The sequence below is a fragment of the Moschus berezovskii genome, chromosome 2 (genome assembly GCF_049115385.1).
Source record: "Moschus berezovskii isolate FMDL1 chromosome 2, NW_MosBer_1.0, whole genome shotgun sequence".
Classification (NCBI taxonomy): domain Eukaryota; kingdom Metazoa; phylum Chordata; class Mammalia; order Artiodactyla; family Moschidae; genus Moschus; species Moschus berezovskii.
In genome coordinates, this window is record NC_142461.1 from 56,364,260 (window position 1) to 56,375,217 (window position 10,958).

The window sequence follows — 10,958 nt, forward strand, 5'->3', positions numbered from 1 at the left end:
TAAGAGAGAAAAAAACCACTGCTTTTTCTTCTGCCTTCAGACTCACTAATAAAGAGAATTTCTTCCCTATATCCACTGAAAATGTAATTATCATTAATTGATCATTAGGCACTAAGGAAATGCCCACTAGAACTTTCACACTTCTCCCCCACCATCCTATCCTAACAATTCCTCTGTTAACATACTAGGTGGAAAGATGTCTCTTCCTATTGTACCTAAACAAATCAGTGTACAGGGAAGTGATTTATCATTCATGAAAAGCAATCAGATTGCTTGGGGCTGACAGCTGTTCCCAAAATGCAGCTGAGAAACAGACCTTTGGCAAAGTGTAAAATTTGGAACAAAATCATATTACTGTACTTCAGCTGGCAATATAAGAGGTTGACAGTGAGTTTAATAAACAAAATACCATGTGGCCCAGAATGTATTAGCTAATGTACATTTATGAATAAAAAAATGATCACTTTCCCTATTTTTTGTAAGTTACTTTCTGTCAAACAAAACACTTAGGAAAAGTAAAATATTCTCTCTAGAATGTTTTTTGAAGATTTAGGCAAAATTTTGGTAAAGTGTTTTTTCACACAATTCATTATGGGAAATGGACCAGGGGGGAAAAAATTGATGAAACATATATAGAGGTTAAAGAGGGACAGAGCTTTTACTAGAAAAGGAAGAATTCCAGTATATTCTGGCCTCCGAGCCATAATTCATTTCATTTCCCTTGTCAAGAATGCTTTCCCATATCTCTCTGTCTGTCTAAGATCTGTCTTTCCAAACAAAATATAGATCCTCATGCAACCTCCAAAATGCTACAATATTGAGATAATTCTCCTGACCATTCTGACACTAGGGGAGCTCACCTTCCTGTGAACTCCTGCAACATTGCTTTCAGCAGCCCACCACCACGTTCTCCCTCCTCTGTGACCCCTCTCTCTCTAACCTCTTCCTTCCCTGCCCACTCCCCATTCCATTACGCTGAAGCCCTTGCCCTATCCAAGGTAAGGTGTGTTTTCTTTGTACCTCCATGTTTCTTCAAACACTGAGTCCTTGGCAAAGAAATGCCCTTCACCCCTTCTTCCTGGCTAACCATACTCAGTCTTTCTGACCAGTTCAAATGTTCATTTCTGCCTTCACTCAATAAACATTTAACGAGCTTCTACAAGGATTGCTGCCCTGAACTAATGGCTAGGGGTTAAGATATGAAGAAGACACAACCTCCATTTTAAAGACATCCACATATTCTTAATATTAAAAATCCACTTAACTTCTTCTAATATCACTGAGTCCTGTGGCCCCTGACTGTCACTAGACTCACCATCTGCCACTCCTCACATCAGCTTCCTCTCATAGTCTCAAACCTCTACACTCTCTCCCACCACGGGACTTTACACATCCCCTTTCCACCTCTGACCAGATGAACTCCTGCTCTGCTTTACTTCTCAGCCTCCATATTCATTTCTTAGGAATATCTTCTTCAAGCATTTTGAAAGGTCCAGTTCTCTTCACAGCACCATATAAGTCTTCAAAACCATCTGGCAGTTAACACTTTATGGTTGTGTATTTGTGCCTTCAATGCCTGCTTCAAACTTTGTGTCAGTTTACCAGTAGATCTTCAGACTCTGTAACACTGTCCGTACATGTTAACATTCAATAGATATTTGTAGAGTAAGTGACCCAAAAAATGGATATGTGCAATAAAAGGTCCAGTGGGCAAGATAACAACAAAGCCTTTTATCATGGGATAGAAAGTGTGATGAAGGGGAGGCAAGTATTGTACAGGATCCTTGAGGAAGCCTGATCTAATAGTATCCACTGATCATTTTTATGGAAATAATTTCTTCTCTTAGACAGCTGGAAGTCAAATTAAGGGGTAAATAGGAAGTGAAGCAGTAGACACAGCAAGTAAAGGCTCTACTTTCAAGAAATTTTGATCTAGCTGCTGCTGCTGCTGCTAAATAGCTTCAGTCGTGTCTGACTCTGTGCAACCCCATAGATGGCAGCCCACAAGGCTTCGCCGTCCCTGGGATTTTCCAGGCAAGAACATTGGAGTGGGTTGCCATTTCCTTCTCCAATGCATGAAAGTGAAAAGTGAAAGTGAAGTCGCTCAGTCATGTCCAACTCTTGGCGACCCCATGGACTGCAGCCTACCAGGCTCCTCTGTCCATGGGATTTTCCAGGCAAGAGTACTGGAGAGGGTTGCCATTGCTTTCTCCGCTAAAGATCTGCTGCTGCTAAGTCACTTCAGTCGTGTCCGACTCTGTGTGACCCCATTGACGGAAGCCCACCAGGCTCCCCCTTCCCTGGGATTCTCCCCTAGAGAGCTCTTTTTTACTAGGTAGGAGAGAAGGATGTTAAAATGTGTAGGAATTCGACATTCATTCAAAAAATATTTATTGAGCAAGTACATGTAAAGGAAGTACAGTATGTCTGTGGAGGGTGTGGAATGGGATTCAAGGATAAAGAGGGTGAGCCTTTTTGAGAAGGTAACAACTAAGCAAAGACACAAAAAAGAAAAATGGGTTTGCCATGTTAACATCTGGGAGAAGAGTAACTGAGGTAAAGAAATCGGGTGGTTCAAAGGTCCAGAGGTGGGAGCATGCCTAGTATTTAAAAAGAAGAACAGAAATTGCTGGTGTTGCATGTTCTGTTCTGTTCAGTTGCTCAGTCGTGTCCGACTCTTTGCAACACCGTGGACTGTGGCAAGAATACTAGAGTGGGTTACCATTTCCTTCTCCAGGGGATCTTCCCGACCCAGGGATCGAACCCGGGTCTCCCGCATTGGAGGCAGACGCGTTAACCTCTGAGCCACCAGGGAAGTTGCATACTAGTGGTTTATAAGTTTTCTTTGTGAAGCAAAGAAAGTTATCTACTGACAGATGAGCTGAAGCTAGGTTGAGAAGAATAGTAAAACTCTGTATTAGCTGTGCTGAGAATAGAAAAGGGAACACACATGGGATGTGTAAAAGGACTTCTGCCAGTACTGAATATGGGAGAGCAAAGTTTGAAGTCCATGTATCTGCACTGGCACCATTCACCCCTATTCCATAGTACAGTCCTCAGAACTAAGAAGGAAAAAAGGTGAACTGATCCAAAGAGAAGACAAAATCCCAAGAAATTGGTGAGAATGATTTCTGTGATGGACTGTGGAGTTGGAAAACAAAAGAAGCAATGACCAAAATAGGAAAAACACACTCAGTAAAATGGAGAAAACTTTGCTTCACAAGATCTCACCAAGATTTACTGTCTCCCTCTTGTGCTTCCACAGCAAGTTCCACATACATCAACTGTCATGTTAATTATATCATACTAGATTATGATCATATGTAATAACAGTATATTGTCCTTTAGATCTCCCCCACAGCTTTGCCCAATGCCTGATCGAGAGTTGTTATTCAGTCACTAAGTCGTATCTGACTCTTTGCAATCCCATTAACTGCAGCACACCAGGCTTCCCTATCCTTTACTATCTCCCTGAGTTTGATCAAATTCATGTCCATTGAGTCAGTGATGCCATCCAACCATCTCAACCTCTGTCACTCCCTTTTCCAGGCAATTAGTATTCATTCACTGACTTAAACAGTTAATTAAATAATATTGTCATTTGTGCTTTTCTATCTTTTATAACTATTTATCTTTCCACGTTGGAGAAGGCAATAGCAAGCCACTCCAGTACTCTTGCCTAGAAAATGCCATGGACGGAGGAGCCTGGTAGGCTGCAGTCATGGGGTCACTACGAGTCAGACACGACTGAGCGACTTCACTTTCACTTTTCACTTTCATGCATTAGAGAAGGAAATGTCAACCCACTCCAGTGTTCTTGCCTGGAGAATCCTAGGGACGGGGGAGCCTTGTGGGCTGCTGTCTGTGGGGTCGCACAGAGTCAGACATGACTGAAGCAACTTAGCAGCAGCAGCAGCATCTTTCCATGTATATGATCTGTCTTCTCCACTGTATTATGTAGGTTAAGGACAGGAATCATGCCTGCATTCTTTGTTCCCCTAGGAGGGTGTCCTAGAAACAGAAGAAACTCAATAATTTTTTGTTATTGCTGTTGAAGTGGGGGAAAATGATTAAGACAGTAAAGCAAAGTCAATTTCTGGAGTTCTCTCTCCCTGAAGCAGTCATAAACTTGTAGTTGAATAATCATAAAGTTTTGAGACTAGAGCAGAAAAATGATGTAATCAGAACTGCATTGACAAGTGTTGAAAAAGATGATCCTAGAGATAAATGCTCCTTGTGTCTCCAACATCACCAAGTACCTCTAGAAAATTATTTCCCAGGACAGAACCATCCCTGGGGTTAAGAAGGGCATTTTACAAAATCATCACAGCTTGATGGAACTATCCTTCAGGACAATGATTCTCCAATTGTGATATGAGTATCCTCAGGGGAATTAAAGGGGATTCTGGAGATATGAGGAGCCCTGGGGTAAACATGGTGTATTTCTGCAATATTACTAGATGTCAAAATAAAACACATTATTAACATCAAAAGAACCATACCTCTATTATGAAATGGAACATAAAATTTGAGTAAATTTTAATGGTAAATATGAACTCCTGTAAGCTAATTTGGCCTCTCCTTGTAAATAGACCTAGTGCATGATACTGGGAACAGAGTTGGAGGGCAGGAGGTGGTATTCACTTTCCTGAGCTATTGTAGCACCTTATTAGGTGAGTTTGGGAACTACTGAATCATCATTACCAGATCCTTGCTGGTAACATTACCAGATCCTTATAGATCCTTACTGATAATGGATCTGGTAATTCTTATCATTACCAGATTCATTACTGGTTTCATTCAACATCAAGCAACTTCTTAAGTCAATTGAATTTATAAATGTGTCACCACTGGTCTGTATTACCAACAGAGAGAAACTGTGAAGACAAACTCCTCACTCCCAGGTCAAGCATATGCTTTCAAGAAGCACATATATTTTCCTCCAGGTACCATACAATCTTATGTAAGTACAGACATTGCAAATCAAACAAACAGAAAACAATTAACTTGTCCCAAAAAAACCTTTATAATGCTTATTTCATTAACCCAACATAGATCCAGCCATACATCCCCAAATTCACCAAACTGGAAAAAGAATGGCTAGATTCTATGCTTCATAGTCCTTGTTTAAAGTCTTATGGTTGTGTGCCTCTACTGTAATTTTAAATCGTACTCAGCACTATGCATATATAAATTATAAATTAAAATATAAATCAAAAATTTGGATCTTTGAGGTAGAGAACAAAAGGGAAGATGAACAGTACCTTTTTCACAACCCATCCATGGTTACCTCCAAAACTCTTCCATCCATAACCCCTGTGAAGAGGATTCGTACACATAGAAGTGCTCATTCTAAAGTGATTTTGCCTGCTCAGCAGGAAAAAAAAAAAAAAGTGTATAAGGAAAAAGGAAGAGAGATATTTACAATATTATTTTATATGCAAAAAGCTCCACCAAAAGCCAAGAATAAAAATACACAGGGTACCTGGGGATAACTTCTTCAGTTCAGTTCAGTTCAGTCACTCAGTCATGTCCGACTCTTTGCGACCCCATGAATCACAGCACGCCAGGCCTCCCTGTCCATCACCAACTCCCGGAGCTCACTCAAACTCGTGTCCATCGAGTCAGTGATGCCATCCAGCCATCTCATTCTCTGTCGTCCCCTTCTCCTCCCGCCCCCAACCTTTCCCAGCATCAGAGTCTTCTCCAGTGAGTCAACTCATTGCATGAGGTGGCCAGAGTATTGGAGTTTCAGCTTCAGCATCAGTCCTTCCAATGAGTATTCAGGACTGATTTCCTTAGGATAGACTGGTTGGATCTCCTTGCAGTCCAAGGGACTGTCAAGAGTCTTCTCCAACACCACAGTTCAAAAGCATCAATTCTTCGGCAATCAGCTTTCTTCACAGTCCAACTCTCACATCCATACATGACCACGGGAAAAACCATAGCCTTGACTAGACGGACCTTGGTTGGCAAAGTAATGTCTCTGCTTTTTAATATATTATCAAGGTTGGTCATAACTTTCCTTCCAAGGAGTAAGTGTCTTTTAATTTCATGGCTGCAATCAGCATCTGCAGTGATTTTGGAGCCCAAAAAAATAAAGTCTGACACTGTTTCCACTGTTTCCCCATCTGTTTCTCATGAAGTGATGGGACCAGATTCCATGATCTTCGTTTTCTGAATGTTGAGCTTCAAGCCAAATTTTTCACTCTCCTCGTTCACTTTCATCAAAAGGCCTTTGAGTTCCTCTTCACTTTCTGCCATAAGGGTGGTGTCATTTGCATATATGAGATTATTGATATTTCTCCCAGCAATCTTGATTCCAGCTTGTGCTTCTTCTAGCTCAGCATTCCTCATGATGTACTCTGCATAGAAGTTAAATAAGCAGGGTGACAATATACAACCTTGACGTACTCCTTTTCCAACTTCTTAGAAACCTATAATTAATTTACTGTGTTTACTCTCAAACTCCTACTTTCTCCCTAAAATATTTACATCTTTAAAATTCAATATTCAAACATATATGTCGATTTTATCTAAAGTAAATTAAATTTAGATGAGTTTGCATTTGTTTATTAATCCACTTATGTATTTATTATGTGGTCATCAAAACATTAGCTAATGATTTCCAAGGATTGGACTGCACAAATAGGCTTTTTATGATCTCATTAAGTTTTCTATTTTTTTTTTTACTATCTTGATTATTTGAATGTTGCTCATTTTAGTCAAATCACTTTAATTGCCAAATAAACCATTTTAAGGAAACAGCTGAAATGTATTCAATGGAAACCAGAATAAACTTAAAAATTGTTCTCATTGGTCTTAATATGGAAACAATTTAAAGCTAATTAGGTGTTGGTTTCGATATCTTTCAATCAGTAGGATAAACTAAATTATTCAACAACAAATACCCTGAAAGTCTTCTCTCTATGTAATTACCCAAGTTAAGCAATCAAGGCACAGAGTCCCAGAGATCTCCTATCCAATCTACACTAAGATTTGGTTTCAGAAAATCTGTTTCCTTTCACACTTTTTCTCTCAAAAGCCCATAACATATTTTTCAAGGATTTTCACTGCCAACTATCTTTCCTTATTCTTAAAGTACACTTCTTCATGGATTACTTACTAGTATTTTTCCTGTTATCTTTCCCTATTTCAGGTTTACCTAGAGGGGTTTACTACCAGGTATCCTTCTTCCTAGACAAGAACAACAGAATCCTAACAGCTGTCCCAGTAGTCTCAAAAAAGCCCAAAATGTTTGGAGAGTACCTGTGTGCGCTTAGCATAATTTGAGTTTCAACTTTTGACTGTGATTCTACCCTCTCTACACAGCAAAGAGATAGGTAGAAAGTCTCTCTTTAAGCTAACCTTCTCTATGTAATTTCATTTAAATTATTTCATATTGGATTTCGATTTTAGCATGTATCTAAAAAAAATCCTCGGAATACACTTGGAATGGAAAGGACTGGATTCTGAAGATGACACGGCTCCGAAGAGCTTCCACGAAGTGCTTCCACGAAGTGCGAAGAAAGCTTTGTGTAACTTTTGGCAGGAATCAAGGCTAACAAAACCTCAGCGGTTTACTACTGCTGAGACGGCTCGGGCCGCCCATCCCGCCCCGCCTTGAGCTGGAGTAGGCGTCTCTATGGTCGAGTAAACATAGAGAGGCTTCTCTCGGCCCTACGGGGTGGAACTGCGCATGAGTAGCAGCTGCAGCGTTGGAAAAATTGCGGAGGAAGAACCAAGAAGAAAGATCCCTTTGGTTCCAGAGACTCTCTTGAAAAAGAAGAAGGCTTATCAGGCCCTCAAAGCCACCCAGGCAAAACAGGCGCTTTTGCAAAGGAAGGAGCAGAGGAAAGGAAAACAAGTCAAGTTTAAGCGACTAGAATGGTTTGTCCATGATTCCTGGCGGCAGCTACGGGACAGAGCGCGACTCAGACGGCTAAAAGTGAAACCCCACGGCTTGGAGGCGCCAGACAGACATTCCCTGGCCTTTGTTGTTCGCATTGAAAGGATTAATGGGGTGAGTTCACTGGTGCAAAGGACCATTGCCAGACTTCGCCTGAATAAGATTTTAGGTGGTGTCTTTGTGAATGTGACCCCTGAAACCATAAAGACGCTTCGTATTGTGGAACCTTATGTGACCTGGGGATTTCCAAATCTGAAGTCTGTTCGGGAACTCATCTTGAAACGTGGACAAGCAAAGGTCAAGAACAAAGTCATCCCTCTAACAGACAACACAGTTATTGAGGAGCACCTGGGGAAGTTTGATGTCATTTGCTTGGAAGACCTCATTCATGAAATTGCCTTCCCGGGGAAGAATTTCCTGGCGATCTCAAGGTTCCTGCGCCCTTTCCAACTCTCAGTGGCCCGTCACGCTACCAAGAATAGAGTGGGCTTCCTCAAGGAAGTGGGCTCACCGGGCTATCGAGGTGAACGCATCAATCAGCTCATCCGGCAGCTGAACTAAACCCAGCATCCCTGAAAACTGCACTGGAGGCATGTGTTTTTGTTTTATGGAATTGTAACTCAGTATCTTCAAGGAAGATTGTTTTCTGCTAGAATATATCTTCAGAAACTGGGGGAAAGGGTCAGGGAAAACATGGCACAGTTCACAGCAGGCACTGCATCCCTCCTCAGTTCCAAGGAATAGTTCCTGTGTTTTTCTGTGATGACCACGGTCCACCTCTGAAACCAGCAAAAGGATCACGCCGTGAAGGAGGAAGTCCTCTTTTATCACGTCTATCCTGGGCTTTACTGTTGGTGACTGAACACTTAGCTATGAATACAAGATAGCAGTGGACCAAGCCCAGGAGCATGTTGAACCTGGGGTTTCCTGGGGCCTTGTTTTTGGAAGAACTTGAAGTTAGAATTGAATTAAATTAGAACTTGAAATTAAAAGCACACAAAAGCAAAAAAAATAAAAAATAAATTAAAAATAAATAAATAAATAAAAGCCTCTTGATGAAAGTGAAAGAGGAGAGTGAAAAGGTTGGCTTGAAGCTCAACATTCAGAAAACAAAGATCATGGAATCTGGTCCCATCACTTCATGGGAAATAGATGGGGAAATAGTGGAAACAGTGTCAGATTTTATTTTTTTGGGCTCCAAAATCACTGCGGATGCTGATTGCAGCCATGAAATTAAAAGATGCTTCCTCCTTGGAAGGAAAGTTATGACCAACCTAGATAGCATATTAAAAAGCAGAGACATTACTTTGCCAACAAAGGTCCGTCTAGTCAAGGCTATTGGTTTTCCCGTGGTCATGTATGGATGTGAGAGTTGGACTGTGAAGAAAGCTGATCACCGAAGAACTGATGCTTTTGAACTGTGGTGCTGGAGAAGACTCTTGACAGTCCCTTGGACTGCAAGGAGATCCAACCAGTCCATTCTAACTGAGATCAATCCTGGGTGTTCATTGGAAGGACTGATGCTAAAGCTGAAACTCCAATACTTTGGCCACCTCATGCGACAAGTTGACTCACTGGAGAAGACTCTGATGCTGGGAAGGATTGGGGGCGGGAGGAGAAGGGGACAACAGAGAATGAGATGGCTGGATGGCATCCCCGACTCGATGGACATGAGTTTGAGTGAACTCCGGGAGTTGGTGATGGACAGGGAGGCCTGGCGTGCTGTGATTCATGGGGTCGCAAAGAGTCAGACACAACTGAGCGACTGAACCGAACTGAACCGAACCGAACATACTTATTATTGGGTTCAGAAGTTAACTATTGTTAACTGCCTCTGAACTCTCTTTATTCATCATCAAGGAAAGAGTAAAATAAAAAGATTTTTTGCAGATGAATTTATTTGTGTTTATTAAAGCATAATCTGAAGTGAATGCAAAAGATTCCCCAAATTAGGAATCATATCTTGAGTATAAAGCCTAACTCCTGTTTACACATAGGCGCCATGTGCCAGTTTAACTCTCACTCAGCCTATTCTGCTCCCAGCCTAACATGTGCACACCCTTGTCAGTAGTGTCCAAGACAGGAAATGCAATTACCCCTCATTTTCTCTACTGTATTCATGATAAAAGATGGGACATAGACACCCTGCAGGAGGCATGGTCCAAGAGATGTGCAGTGTCCAAGGAGACCAATGGATAAACCATATGAGACCATATTATAATAGTACCTACTGTGTCTTGAACTTAATGGAGGTGCTCAATAAATGCCAAATTATGAGCAAGTACTTGCATATTGAGCAAGTACGTAAGCCTGCCCTCCTAAGGGCTACAAACTGGTGTCAGTTCAGTTCAGTCGCTTAGTCATGTCCTACTCTTTGCGAACCCATGGATTGCAGTACGCCAGACTTCCCTGTCCATCACCAACTCCTGGAGCCTACTCAAATTCATGTCCATCGGGTCGGTGATGCCATCCAAACATCTCATCCTCTGTTGTCCCCTTCTCCCGCCTTCAATCTTTCCCAGCATCAGGGTCGTTTCCAATGAATTGGTTCTTCACATCAGGTGGCCAAAGTATCGGAGTTTCAGCTTCAGCATCAGTCCTTCCAATGAGTATTCAGGACTGATTTCCTTAGGATTGACTGATTTGATCTTGAAGTCCACGTACTCTCAAGAGTCTTCTCCAACACCACAGCTCAAAAGCAACAATTCTTCGGTGCTCAGCTTTCTTTACAGTCCAACTCTCGCATGCATACATGACTACTAGAAAACCATAGCTTTGACTAGGCAGATCTTTGTTAGTAATGTTTCTGCTTTTTAATTGCTGTCTAGTATGGTCATAGCTTTTCTTCCAAGGAGTAAGCGTCTTTTAACTTCATGGCTGCAGTCACCAACTGCAGTGATTTTGGAGCCAAAAAAAATAAAGTCTCTCGTTACCATAGTTTCCCCATCTATTTGCCATGAAGTGATGGGGCCAGATGCCATGATCTTAGTTTTCTGAATGTTGAGTTTTAAGCCGACTTTTTCACTTTCTTCTTTCACTTTCATCAAGA

General features: G+C 41.4%; 1 pseudogene; it reads left to right on the forward strand.

Moving 5' to 3' along the window:
* Positions 1–7,664: 7,664 nt before the first annotated feature.
* Positions 7,665–8,911, forward strand: LOC129537901 (large ribosomal subunit protein uL30 pseudogene; annotated as a pseudogene).
* The last annotated feature ends 2,047 nt before the right edge of the window (positions 8,912–10,958 follow it).